General features: G+C 41.9%; 1 protein-coding gene and 1 long non-coding RNA gene across 3 annotated transcripts in view; one reads left to right on the forward strand and one right to left on the reverse strand.

Annotated features, from left to right (window-relative positions):
- Positions 1-13,852, reverse strand: part of LOC135222587 (enoyl-CoA hydratase domain-containing protein 3, mitochondrial-like) — a 184,799-nt gene that overhangs the window by 155,400 nt on the left and 15,547 nt on the right. The window lies entirely within an intron of this gene.
- On the forward strand, positions 7,706-8,453 carry LOC135223207 (uncharacterized). The gene is made up of 3 exons (XR_010316418.1): positions 7,706-7,760; positions 7,907-7,989; positions 8,119-8,453. It is a non-coding gene; the product is annotated as an uncharacterized LOC135223207 (long non-coding RNA).

Here is a 13,852-nt window from a genome sequence, read left to right on the forward strand (position 1 = left end):
ACAACTAAAAAAACAACCCATGGTTATAGCTTTTTATCAGTTTTGAAAATATTTTCATATAAAATAACGTTAAGTGCAAAAAATTTCAACCTTCGGTCAACTTCGACTCTACCGAAATGGTCGAAAAACGGAACTGTAAGCTAAAACTCTTATATTCTAGTAATATTCAATCATTTACCTTAATTTTGCAACGAATTGGAAGTCTCTAGCACAATATTTCGATTTATGGTGAATTTATGAAAAAAAAAAACATTTTCCTTGCGTCCGCGCGGCAACTCTTCCGAAAAAAATCAGAAATTTTTTCATGCGATTGTCGTAATGTTTGCACCATTTAAAATTACCCGTACCAAAATTTTTATATATGAAAAATGTGCGCAATTTCATGTAGAATACAACAACAAATGATTGAAGGTTGTAGCTTTTCTCCTTTTCAAAATATTTGCATATAAATCACGATAAATAGAAAAAAAAACCACGCTTCGGGTAGGTCAACTTTGACTCCTACCGAAATAGTCGAAAGACGCAAATTGGTAAGCTCTAAAACTCTTACAATCTAGTAATATACAGTCATTTATCTTCATTTTGAAACAAATTCGAAGTGTCTAGCACAATATTTAGATTTATGATAAATTTAAAAAAAAAACTTTCTTTCCCTCCGCGCGCCGATTCGCGGCCGCAAATCTCCGAAATGTGTATAGTGGACCCCCCGTATTCCGCTTTCTCTCCAATTCGCGGGGACTCACACATTCGCGTTCTCCAGATTCGCGGAATCACACATTCGCGGATTTCTCTCGGGAACGTTTCCCTGCATTATTCGCGGAAAATTCGTGCATTCGCGGTATTTTTTTTCTATGATAAATATCCACAAATCCTGGTTTTTTGATGAATTTCATCATAAAAATGCACTTTTCGTGATAAAACTATTAAAAAACCCATGTAGGAAAATTTTTTAGTGGGTTTTTCTTGAGTTTTACCTAATAAATAGGCTGTTTTTAGCATTTTTATAGGGTTCCAAACATTCGCGATTCTAACTATTCACGGGGGGGTCTGGTACGCATCCCCGCGAATACGGGGGACACTGTACATTGCATTCTCCTAATATTTGCTCCTTTTCTTATTTGGCGTTTTATAGAGTTTCATATATGAAAATGTGCGCAAATTCTGAAGAATACAAAAATAAATATTTGAAGGTTGTAGCTTTTCTCATTTTTGCAATATTTGCTATAAAAAAATATATATATAAAAATGTTGACATTCGGTCAACTTTAACTCATCCGAAATGGTCGAAAACTGCAATTCTAAGCTAAAACTCTTACATTATTGTAATATTCAATCATTTGTCTTCATTTTGAAACAAATTGGAAGTCTCTAGAACAATATTTAGATTTACGGTGAATTTTTGAAAAAAAAAATTTTTTTACATCCACACGTTATGAATTCATGCATCATTTTGCGATAATATTTTTTCTGTGTTGCTTTGATCGTTTTACAATGTGTTATATATCAAAATGATCGCAATTTAGTGTACAATACAACGAAAAAAAAGTAACTCGTTAGCTTTAACCGTTTTTAGCACAGCGCTATTTGAATACAATTATGTAGGAATTTTTTTTTTTTTCGCTACCATATATCGCATTATCTATATATGATAATGATATTTTTTTCATTTCTGATGGTTGCATTCTAAACTTCAGGCAATGACAAAAAAATGAGCCAAAAATAAACTCTTAATCTTGAAAACTAAGCGCACTGTGAATATTTTTTTAAATTATTTTTTCCGCTTCCACGCTCACTGCAAACTCGCCTCAGCATACGGGAGACATTTTGGTTTTTAGGGCTTCGGCGTAAGAGGGTTAAGTTACTGTGGGTCATGCAGTAATCAAACACTCAATGATTAATTTAACACTGGTCTTATATTCTAAAGAATTACACAAGGGCCCGAGTGAAATTGAACTTAATATCTATAGTACCGGCGGGATTGAGACCAAGCGAGGAAAACAGGTAGAGGGCAACGAGGGGGGAACTGCACGTCCTCCCATTTGCTTGACCGACGGCTAACTGGCTCCCTCAAGGAGAAACCTTGGCTTTCTCTCGTAATCCACAAACCCCCCGATATTTTCCCTCCAGGATGTGATTGGCTGCGACACCTCTCCTAAGGTCTATGGACCAATGGGTGCCAGACATAGGTGACGCTAAAAACCAACGAACTTTTTGGGGGATTTGGGGGGAGGAGATGCTCTTCTCAACCTGAGAGAAAATGACCGTTAACACATTCATAGAGTCCTGAGTATTCCAGACCCCTGCCCTCAGGACCTGGTCCACTGCCATGTTCTTTGAGAACGAAAGGGATGCCCCAATTCCCCTGATGTCATGGGGTCTGGCTCCCTTTGGGGGGGGAAAGGCCCCCCTTCTCATAGGCCCTCCTGATGGTTTCTCTCAGCCAGAAGGAGATGGTGTTCTTGGAGGCTGCCTTCTTCGCTTGACCCATGGTGACAAAGCGGTTCTTGACCTCCGGTCTGAACCAAGCCGTCCTTTCCAGGTACTTCCGTACTGCCCTCACCAGACAGAGGAGGAGATTCTTAGGCTGGTCCGATTTCGGGAGGGCAGGGATGGAGAACTCCATGAACCTGGGGTCCGAGACCGAGGGATTCTGATTCTTAGCCACGAAGGAGGGGACAACCTGAACGAGAGTTCTTTCCACGCCCTCGTGTGGGCCACTTCGTACAACAGGCCGTGGAGCTCTCCCACCCTCTTCGTGGAGGCCAGAGCTAGAAGAAACACCGACTTGAGGATCAGCTCCCTATTCAGGATGTCCTTGAGTGGCTCGAAAGGAGGCTTCCCCAGGGAGTCCAAGACTATAGCGACATCCCAGCGGGCAACCAAGCCGGCGCTGGTGAAAACTGATGTATCATTACACAGTTCACGGTACTCGGTCGCCATTTTCTTGCTGTTGGTAAACAAGGGTTCATGCATGCGCAATTCACAGCCGTACCAATATCAATCGCAATCAGAATATGGCTGCCATACCAATATCCAGTTCGATTAACAAAACTGTCTTGAAAACATATTTTACGAAGACCTCACATGCTTATTCTAGTTCGTATGGAGGTTTAACATATCTCATTTTGTTGATAAAACTTCAATCTTTTGAATGGTATGCTTAAATATTGAATTGTAATTTTGTTTCACCGATTAAATATCGAGTGAAAAAGTGGCTCATTAGGGGAAAACACCACCTTGGATCCATTGTTATCAGGTGGATCAGCCTTATTCACGCTTTTTAATTGGTGAAACAAGAATACAAATACAACTTTAAGCATACCAATCAAAAGATTGAAGTTTCATCAACATAATGTGATATATGAAAACGCCATAAGAACTAAAATAAGCATGTGAGGTCTTTGTAAAATATGTTTTCAAGGCAGTTTTTAAATCCAATATGGCGTCGACCGACTGAGGTGCCGTTCGTAACCGGCATTGATCCAACGTCCTTCCCAGCGCTCATTTAAACAATATTAGCGTATATATGTAACGTTTATTGATCTTAATCAAGATTGCAGTTGTAATCAGCACAATAAAATGATATTGTTATTTTACAATAAAGTTTTGTACATACTTACCTGGCAGACATATACTTAGCTTACGTCTCTGACGTCACGACAGAATTCAAAACTCGCGGCTAACGCGACAGGTAGGTCAGGTGATCTACTTACCCGCCGCTGGGAAACGGGTGTAAGAACCAACATACCTTTCTTGCCAGATTTTTTCTCTCTTATACCTGTCTCCTGAGGGGAGGCTGGGCGGGCCATCAATCGTATATGTCTGCCAGATAAGTATGTACAAAACTTTATTGTAAAATAACAATATCATTTTTGTACATGAACTTTCCTGTCAGACATATACAGGCGGTCCCCGGCTTACGACGGTTTTCCGGCTTACGACGTTCCGAGGTTACGACGCTTTTTCTTAAATATTCAATGGAAATTCCGTCCTGGGTTACGACGCTTGTTCCGAGGTTACGACGCTGACGCTTCCGACGCTCTGAGTTAACGACGCTTTTAAAAAACGCATGCTATGATAAAAATGATATTGTTATGTTACAATAAAGTTTCATACATACTTACCTGGCAGATATATACATAGCTGGGACGACGGAGTCTTAGCTATGTATATATCTGACAGGTAAGTTGATTGTAGGAAAAATCCTTTATAGTTTAGCACAGTACATAATAAAAATATGTTTTTTGGTTACATTACAACAAAAATTTTGAGGTTATGATGATTTTTGACACTTTTTTTTTTTTTTCGTATTTTTTGAATTTTTTTAGTGACGCCGCATATGCGGAACTAGTTTGCGGGCGAATGAATACACTAGCTTGGGGATGCGCAGTTTTAAAACAGTCCAAAGCGCAAATATGAACAAAAATCATTGCTTGTTTCCAGTACATAATTAAAAAAACTAAGTTTCTGGTTAGATTACAACACAAATTCCAAGGTTACGACGTTTTTGTTATGCTTTTTAACGATACCTCATATGCAGAACTAGTTTTTGAGGCGGAGGTGCATAAATTAATTAACGCTATTAAACTGTATGGTAAATTGACCGAACAACGACCTCGACGGTCGAGGACGCCAAGCGTAACAATACGAAAGGACGCCACTTCAATCGCGTGCCTGCCTGCATTCCAACTAGGTTGTGTGCTGAGACGTTGCTGGAAACTTCCTTGCCATTTTTGCAAATTTACAATGGCTCCTAAACGCCAAAGTACTTCCTCCGATGATAGTTCATCCAAGAAGAAGAAGGTCATCACCGATGGAGGTCAAATATGACGTGAAAAAAGCGTTCGGAGAAGGGAGAAACTAACACCGAAATAGGCCGTTCTTTAGGCTTGAGCAGGACCACGGTGGTAACCATTGTGAAGGTAAGGAACGTATTCTGAAGCATGTTAAGGATGCTGCACCGATGAACAAGTCAACGGTGATAAACGAGAAGCAACGTAGCCAGAGCATTGTTGAAATGGAGAAATTGCTCATGATCTGGCTGGGGAGGACCAGAACCAGCGACGTGTTTCCGGTGAGCTTAAGTGTGATCCAGGAGAAGGCTAGAGCGCTGCATGAGGCAGTAGTGAAAAAGTTTGGCGAAGGCAGTGCTGGTGGTGAATTTTCCGCGAGTAGAGGTTGGTTTAACCGTTTTAAGGCTCGTGCAAATTTGCATAATGTGAAGCTGCAAGGTGAAGCTGCTAGTGCTGATAGCGAACGCAGCAGAAAGTTTTCCAGGTGGTTTGGCTGAGATAATTAAGGATGGTGGTTCACGGCTGACCAAGTCTTTAATGTGGATGAGACTGGATTATTTTGGAAAAGAATGCCAAATCGAACGTACCTTTCCAAGGAGGAGAAGTCGCACCTGCCATAAAGCTGGAAAGGAGCGACTGACTTTGCTGTTTGGGGCCAATGCAAGTGGTGATTTGAACTGAAGCCTTGCTGGTGTATTTGGCCGAGAATCCCAGGGCTTTCAAGGGCATTTTCAAGAGTCAACTCCCTGTGATTTGGAAATCTAACAAGAAGGCGTGGGTTACCTTAATGGTCTTCGAAGATTGGTTCAATGACCATTTCGTGCCAGCAGTGGAGCGGGTATTTTTTGACTTCGAAGGGTCCCATTGCCTTTTAAGGCCCTCTTAGTCCTGGACAATGCCCCTGGTCACCCTTCAAATTTTGAGCGCATGCATCCTAATGTGAAGGTGGTGTACCTCCCACCCAATACCACATCGCTGATACAGCCAATGGACCAGGGAGTAATAGCTAATTTCAAGGCTTACTACCTTAGAAGGACCATACGTTTTTGCTTTGAGGGCCATAGAAGCTAACAAGGAGTTGACACTGAAGCAATTCTGGAAGGGCTACAACATTGCAGATGCAGTGAAGAACATTGCAAGTGCTTGGGACGAGGTGAAGACGACCACTTTAAATGGGGCCTGGAGGAAACTGTGTCCACAGTTTGTGCACAGTTTTGAAGGCTTTGACCAGGCAGAAGACGAGACTGTGACGAGGAAGATCGTATGGGCTAAGCAAGAGGCTGGAACTACGATCTTGACAACCTGATGGACTGTAACAGAGCTGCTGGCTTCACCCATGGAGAGGAATTGTCTGCAGAGGACTTACTAGAACTTGAACAACAAATGATTGAGGAAGAGGAGGCGGCACCAGAGCCAAAACCCAGGTCATTAACTGTGAAAGGCTTGTCAGAGGGGTTTTACTCATCTGGAGAGAGCCTTGGCTTCTTTTGAGGCAGAAGACCCTAACGTTTCTAGGTTTGACAAAATCAGAGAGGAATCATGGATTTGGTGACTTTCTACAAGGAGACCCTGAAGGAGAAGCAGACGAAGAGAAGTGTGCAGTCCAGGCTTGACACTTTCTTTCACAAGTCTCCAGTACCACACCTCCCACTCCTAGTCCTGGTAAGGAATTCTGAACTGTTTTACTAATATGTGTTTACATAGTGTACATATTAAAATGTGTTAATTTTTTAATGTAACAACTAAATGTAAGAGTAAATTGTAACTTCATTAATTTTCATCATTTGTAATTTTATTGCAGAAGGTGGTGAACAGTTTCCAGATCCCCCTGTACTACCTGTGACAGTCCAGATCTCCCTGTACTACCTGTGACAGTTCCAGATCTCCCTGTACTACCTGTGACAGTTCCAAGATCCCCCTGTACCTGGACCCTCTGTATCAGCCCGCCCACCTGTACGTGTACAATCAGGTAAGCAATTTCATTTTTCTCATTTTCATGTTGGAAATTGTTTACACCCTACATACATACGTACACTAACTTACATAGTGGTACAATGTGTTTGATGTTGCATAACCTTATTATTTTTTTTTTTTTTCATTTCAGACCCCTTTGATAGTGACAGTGACCCAGATGACCCTGAGCCTTTCCATGGTTTTGATGCCTCGCCCTATACATCAGGTAAGGAATCCTTAACAAATTTGTATAAAATGTTTTATAAATTGCTAATAGAAATTTTATTAAAAGTGTACATATGCTACAATTACATCCACCTTACCTTAATAATATTATAGTACCCTATCATTCTTTCCAGATGTAGATGTTCCCTCATCAGTGATACGAGTATCACCTCTCCAGAGCCCAAATCAGTTGATACGAGTAGTATCACCTCTCCCATCCTTCAGGTAAAAGAATTCTTCATTTTTTTGTTTTTTATATTGAACATACGTATTACACACTACATATGTCAAACAGTAATAACATGTGCAGTAGTTACAGTAGTAGTAACTATCATTTTATATATTTTTTATCATTCCAGACTCCCAAGCACCTGCCCATCCCACTCCATAGCCCAGCCACCCACTCTCATGTACCATATGGCCATCCCAGTAAGCAAGCCAACCACTAGAATTTGGTAAGGACATTTTTTTTTTATTAATGTTTTATTATTACATATGTAATAACCATGTTATGTATGTACTATTACATTCATCATTCCAGACTGGCATGCACCTGTGACTTACATAAACCAGACCTCTACATAGCCTACATGTCTTCATTTTGCTGAAGGTAAGGAATTCTCAGTTGTGTTTAATGTTTGCATACGTACAATAAATTTTGTACACCTAAGTGGTTACATACTGTCCTTTAATATTAATTCTTCATTCCAGACTGCCATCATCCTAGCCTGTACCTGCACCTCCATCTCCCACAACCTAGGTAACAGCTTTGAGACTCACTAAAAGTTGGTAAGTTATGTAAGGAATTTCTAAATTAAGTTTTATACTACATGTTATATGTGATATTAAACCAAACCCTGTATGGTGCATATTACTGTATGTAACTTACTATGCATAGAGTACTTACTGACAAAATTATTTTTTGTACATTCCAGAACCCCCTGAATGATGTAGGCTATGGGGCCACATAAGACTTTGTCCATCCAGGGTTACATTGAAAGACAACTTTAAACTAAAAGTAAGGAATTAATTAACATACATTAACTCTTTTAGTACTCTTGATATATCTACAGTAATTAACATATTGCATTCACAACTTTCTGTAGTGTATATTTTGTACACTAATTTTGTTACTTTTTCCTTCCAGAACCAACATTTTTCACACAACTCCAGGTTGTTACTACAAGTGTCATCAAGGGATAACTACAAGTAGAAGCACCATTTTTGGATGGAAAAAACCCTTCAGGAAAGTATACGTATCACATGTAACATGTAGTGTAACAAAGTATGAACAGTAAGGTTTTTACATACAGTAGTACATATTACATACGTACATAACTTTTTTTTACAGGAATTTCCAACCAAGTTTGATTATGTACATATGTACATGTTATAAACCACTGTACGTATGGTTACTGTATGTAACTTACTAAACATACATAACATGACTTAACTTTGATACTTTTTTGGTACATTCCAGAAAACCAGAAAACTTTGTCCAGGGTTACTACATAACATAGCACGACAACTGTAAACTATGTACTACTGTACTAAAGGTAAGGAATTATACATAGTAGTAAACATACATTAAGTAAGTTTTATACGTACATACTAAAAAAGTGACCAAGATCTCTCACATGGGATAAGTGATCAAGGTCCCTCATGGAATAACTGTACACTCCCTGCTGAACAGGGGTGTAGACAATCATTTACAATATGCAATATTAAACCACTGTATGGTGCATATTACTGTATGTAACTTACTATGCATAGGAGTACTTATGACAAATTATCTTTTGTACATTCCAGAACCCCCCCTGAATGATGTAGGCTATGGGGCCACATAAGACTTTGTGGCATCCAGGTTACGTTTGAACGACAAATTTAAACAAAGTAAGGAAATTATTAACATACATTAACAAGTTTTTTATACATGTTTATATATGTGATATTAAACCACTGTATGGTGCATATTACTGTATGTAACTTACTATGCATAGAGTACTTACTGACATACTAATTATTTTTGTTTTTTTGTACATTCGAGAACCCCCCTGAATGATGTAGGCTAGGGGCACGGGGCCCCACATAAGACGTTTGTGGCATCCAGGGGTTACGTTGAACGACAGAAAATTTTAAAACTAAAAGTAAGGAATTAATTCACATACATTAACTTTTTTACTCTTGATATAACTCAAAGTAAGGAATTATAAACTAAAAGTAAGGAATTAATTAACATACATTAACTCTTTTACTCTTGATATCTATAATTTACATATTGCATTCAGGACTTTGTGTAGTATTTTGTACTAATTGTGTTATACTTTTACCTTCCAGAGCTACCAGACTGGGATTTTAGTGTACTCCAGGATCTAACAAATACTACTACGAAGTGTACAGTGGCATAATATAGTGTTTAGTGTATAATCTAACGTAAGGATTAAGTGTGTACATTGTGCTTTATAGTGTCACAAGAGTTTAATAAAGAATTATACCTTCAAGAACCATCCTTTGCCATTGAAATAACCACACTACACATCATGCAATCTACTTGCATGTCACACGGGTAAGGTCTCTACCTTTTCTTAGTTTAAGGCATATTTCCAAGTGTCGTTCCGGCTTACGACGATTTTCGGCTTACGACGCGCCTCAAGAACGGAACCCCCGTCGTAACCCGGGGACCGCCTGTACTTAGCTGATTGACACCTTGGTGAGGGTACAAGACAGAAAATAACAAAGAAAAGGTAAAACAACACCTGTTGTAGGATAAAATAACCTTGGTTCTTACCTGGTTAGGCTGAAGATTATAGATACTGTCTATTAGTCTGCATAGCCATAAGAGCTACAGCGAGGGCGTGACCTACAGCTGAAAAGACTCTTTGGGTCTACTAACGGTACTTGATATCCGCTTACTTAGTAGAATCCAAGTCGGATCATGTCAATGGGGGTTCGCCCCTCTTCTATGACAGAACCTGTCCACTACCAACGCAGGGAGCATTCAAACCAAATCCGATCACCTAACCAAACTAAAGTTATTAGTATTACGAAACGAAAAAGATGCCTACCTGCATCATTTTTCATACAACCATATGAACTCATTAACAAAAACAAGGGAAAAAAAACTACTAAGGATATGTTCCAGCTCCCTGCCCCAGCACCGAATCCGCCGATACGTACGGGCCTAAAGCGAAGCACTCGTCATACGTAATATGACGTCTTTTAGGTAGTGGTTGGCGAATACTGAATTACATCTCCAGAATGTAGTTTTCATCAGATTCTGAAGAGACATATTCTTATTAAAAGGGCCCAAGGAAAGTGGCAATTGCTTCACACTGGTTCATGAGCCTTGACTTTTAGGAAGCTTGAAATGGTTTCCTTCAACTACAAGATCTATGTGCTTCTTTCACAAGACTTCTAATGAAGAAAGACAGCGCATTTTTCGACATGGTCTGCTGGGTCCTTTACAGAGCATCATAGTCTGTCCTCAATGCCCTTAAGGGTTTTCTTCTTCTGAAGGTAGTATTTTAAACTCCTAACAGGGCAAAGAGTTCTTTCAGGTTCTTCCCCTACTAGGGCAAGATAATCCCACGAACCTCAAGGTTCCTTGGCCAAGGATTTGAGGGGTTCTCATTCTTTGCTAAAAACGAAGGAAGGAAGGAACAAACCACGGAATCTCCTTGAAACCTACCCTTCCTTCTAGGGCATGAATCTCACTAACCCTTTTAGCGGATGCTAAAAGCCATGAGAAAGAGAGCTTTCCTCGTAAGATCTTTGAAGGAGGCTAAATGTGGTGGTTCAAACCTAGAGACCTCAGGAAACGAAGAACCACGTCCAGATTCCAACTTGGAACTTCGTTCGAAGTTTTCTTGGAAGTTTCAAAAGATCTTAATAGATCATGAAGATCTTTGTTATTCGAAAGATCTAAATTCCTATGTCTGAACACAGCAGCCAGCATGCTCCGGTATCCTTTGATAGTAGATACTGCCAAACCGCATTTTTCTCTGAGGAAAACTAGGAAATCTGCTATCTGAGTCACAGAGGTACTGGAAGAGGAAAACTTCTGGTTCCTGCACCACCGGCGAAAGACGTCCCACTTCGACTGGTAGACTTTAAGGGTCGAAGGTCTTCTAGCTGAGGCGATAGCCTTTTTTAGCAGCTTTTTGTCGAAAAACCCCTTCGCTCTGACAAGACTTTTGACAGTCGAAAGCCAGTCAGATGAAAGCGGGGAGGTTTCTGTGATACCTGTCGAAGTGGGGTTGTTTGAGCAAATCTTGTCTTTGTGGAAGTGCTCTTGGAAAGTCCACCAACCATTCCAGTACCTCGTGAACCAATCTTGGGCGGGCCAGAACGGAGCTACTAGCGTCATTCTTGTCATCTCCGAGATAGCAAATTTCTTGAGGGTTTGTCCAGTACTTTTTGAAGGGGGAAAGGCGTAGACGTCTAGACCTGTCCAATCTAGGAGAAACGCATCCACTGATACTGCTCCTGGGTCTGAGATCGGGGAGCAGTAAAGTTCGATTCTTGCGTTCCTTGCGTTTGGCAAAGAGGTCGATGTGAGGTCTGCCCCATCTTCTCCACCACGGTCTTGGCATACCTCTGAGTGAGGGTCCACTCGGAAGGCAGGAGTTGATTCTTCCTGCTCAGGAGATCGGCCCTGACGTTCCTTTCCCCCTTGTACGAATCTGGTGAGAAGACTGATCTTCCTTGTTTGAGACCACAGCAGAAGATCCCTTGCTGTTTCGTACAGGGAGAAGGAGTGCGTCCCCCCCTGTTTTTTGATGTACGCCAAGGCTGTTGTGTTGTCCGAATTGACCTGCACTACTGCATTTCGGACGTGGGGCTCGGAGGCTTTCAATGCCATCCAGACTGCCATCAACTCTTTCTTGTTGATGTGCCAGGACACCTGATCCCCCTTCCAGATGCCTGACACTTCTCTTGTCCCGAGCGTCGCTCCCCAACCTGCTTCCGATGCGTCGGAAAACAACACATGGCTGGGGTTCGGCATGTAAAGAGACATTCCTTCCATCAAAACGAAGTGGGTTGTTCCACCACCGAAGGTCTCTCTTGATTCCCCTTGAGATCTTGAAGGGGAACTCCAGATCTAGGGAGAGACGCCTCCAGTTCTGGTATAGGAAGAACTGTAGAGGCCTGAGATGCAACCTTCTAGAGAAACGAATTGCTCCAACGAGAGAGTGTCCCCCAGCAGACTCATCCACTCCCTCGCTGTGCATGCATCTTTCTCTAGGAAGGTCGTTATTTTCTCGTAGCAACGAGCTATCCTCTCTGGCGACGGAAAAGCCCGAAAAGCCAGAGAAGCTATCCGAATCCCCAGATAGATCCGCTCTTGACTGGGGATTAATTGAGACTTCTGGAAGTTCACCAGAAGTCCCAGAGAACTTGCCAATGTAAGGGTCTTTTGAAGGTCCTCCAGACATCTTTCTTGAGAACTCTGCTCTGATTAGCCCAGTCGTCGAGATAAAGCGACACCCTCACTCCCTCCAAATGTAGCCACTGCGCCACGTTTTTCATTAACCCCGTGAAAACTTGGGGTGCAGTCGATAGGCCGAAGCACAAGGCCTTGAATTGGAAGATGTTTCCTCCCATCATGAATCGTAGATACTTCCGTGAAGAAGGATGGATCGGCACATGAAAGTAAGCGTCCTGAAGGTCTAGAGACACCATCCAGTCCCCTGGACGAAGAGCCGCTAACACTGAGGAAGTTGTCTCCATGGCGAACTTCCTCTTTTCCACAAAGACGTTCAGGGCGCTTACATCCAAAACCGGTCTCCATCCTCCTGAGTTCTTCGGAACTAGGAATCATCTGTTGTAAAAGCCCGCAGAGCGGGGATCTTTCACTAGTTCTATAGCCTCCTTCTCTATCATGAGATCTACTGCTAGAGAAAGGGCTGATTCATGATGGGGGTCCTTGTACTTGGCCACCAACTCCCTCGGAGTTGTCGTCAATGGTGGTCTTGACGAGAAGGGAATGAGGTATCCTTTGCTGACAATCGATAGGGACCAATTGTCTGCCCCTTTGTGGGCCAGACGTCGGCAAATTTCAGTAGTCTGGCACCCACTGATGTCTGGAGTCCTTGATCGACCTATTTCTTCCCCTCTGACTGACCTAGAGAAGGTTTTACCTCTCTTAAAAGGTCTAGTTCCTCTGGTTGAAGAACCTCTGACAGCGGGTCCTCCTCGAAAGGGCTCCTGCCTCAGAGGAGTCTCTTTCTTGGCCTTGGGTTGGAAGACAGAGCGAGGTTTCCTGGTCGCCTGGGCTAACATGTCCTGAGTAGCCTTAGCTGAAAGGGCACTCGAGACATCTTGAATAATTTTCTTGGGGGAACAGAAGAGGAGAGAGTTGAGCATACATAAGCGAGGCCCTTTGTGCATGTGAAACTGCCTTAGTGAGAAACGAACAGTAGACAGACCGCTTCTTAATAACTCCAGCTCCAAACAGTGAGGAGACTTCACTCGATCCGTCTCTCACTGCTTTGTCCATGCAAGTGAGGACGCAGTTAAGATCTTCAGGAGACAGAGAATCAGGGGTCTGGGTCTATTAGCCAGAACTCCTAAAGACCAATCAAGGAAGTTGAAAACTTCCAGGACTCGGAACATTCCCTTCAGTAGGTGGTCAAGTTCGTTCATCCCCCACGTAGTCTTGGCGGACAAGAGGGCGAACGACGAGCAGAATCCACCAATGAAGAGAAGTACCGACGTCCTGTGCAGACGAAGGGAGAGCGAGGCCTAAAGGTTCGCCCGATTCGTACCAGAATCCCAATCTTGCCAGTCAGTTTAGACGGAGGGAAAGAAAAAACAGTCTTCCCTTTCTCTTCCTTAGAAAGGAGCCATTCCCCAAAACCTCTAAGCGCCTTCTTCATGGA

This window comes from Macrobrachium nipponense, chromosome 8 (genome assembly GCF_015104395.2).
Source record: "Macrobrachium nipponense isolate FS-2020 chromosome 8, ASM1510439v2, whole genome shotgun sequence".
Classification (NCBI taxonomy): Eukaryota; Metazoa; Arthropoda; class Malacostraca; order Decapoda; family Palaemonidae; genus Macrobrachium; species Macrobrachium nipponense.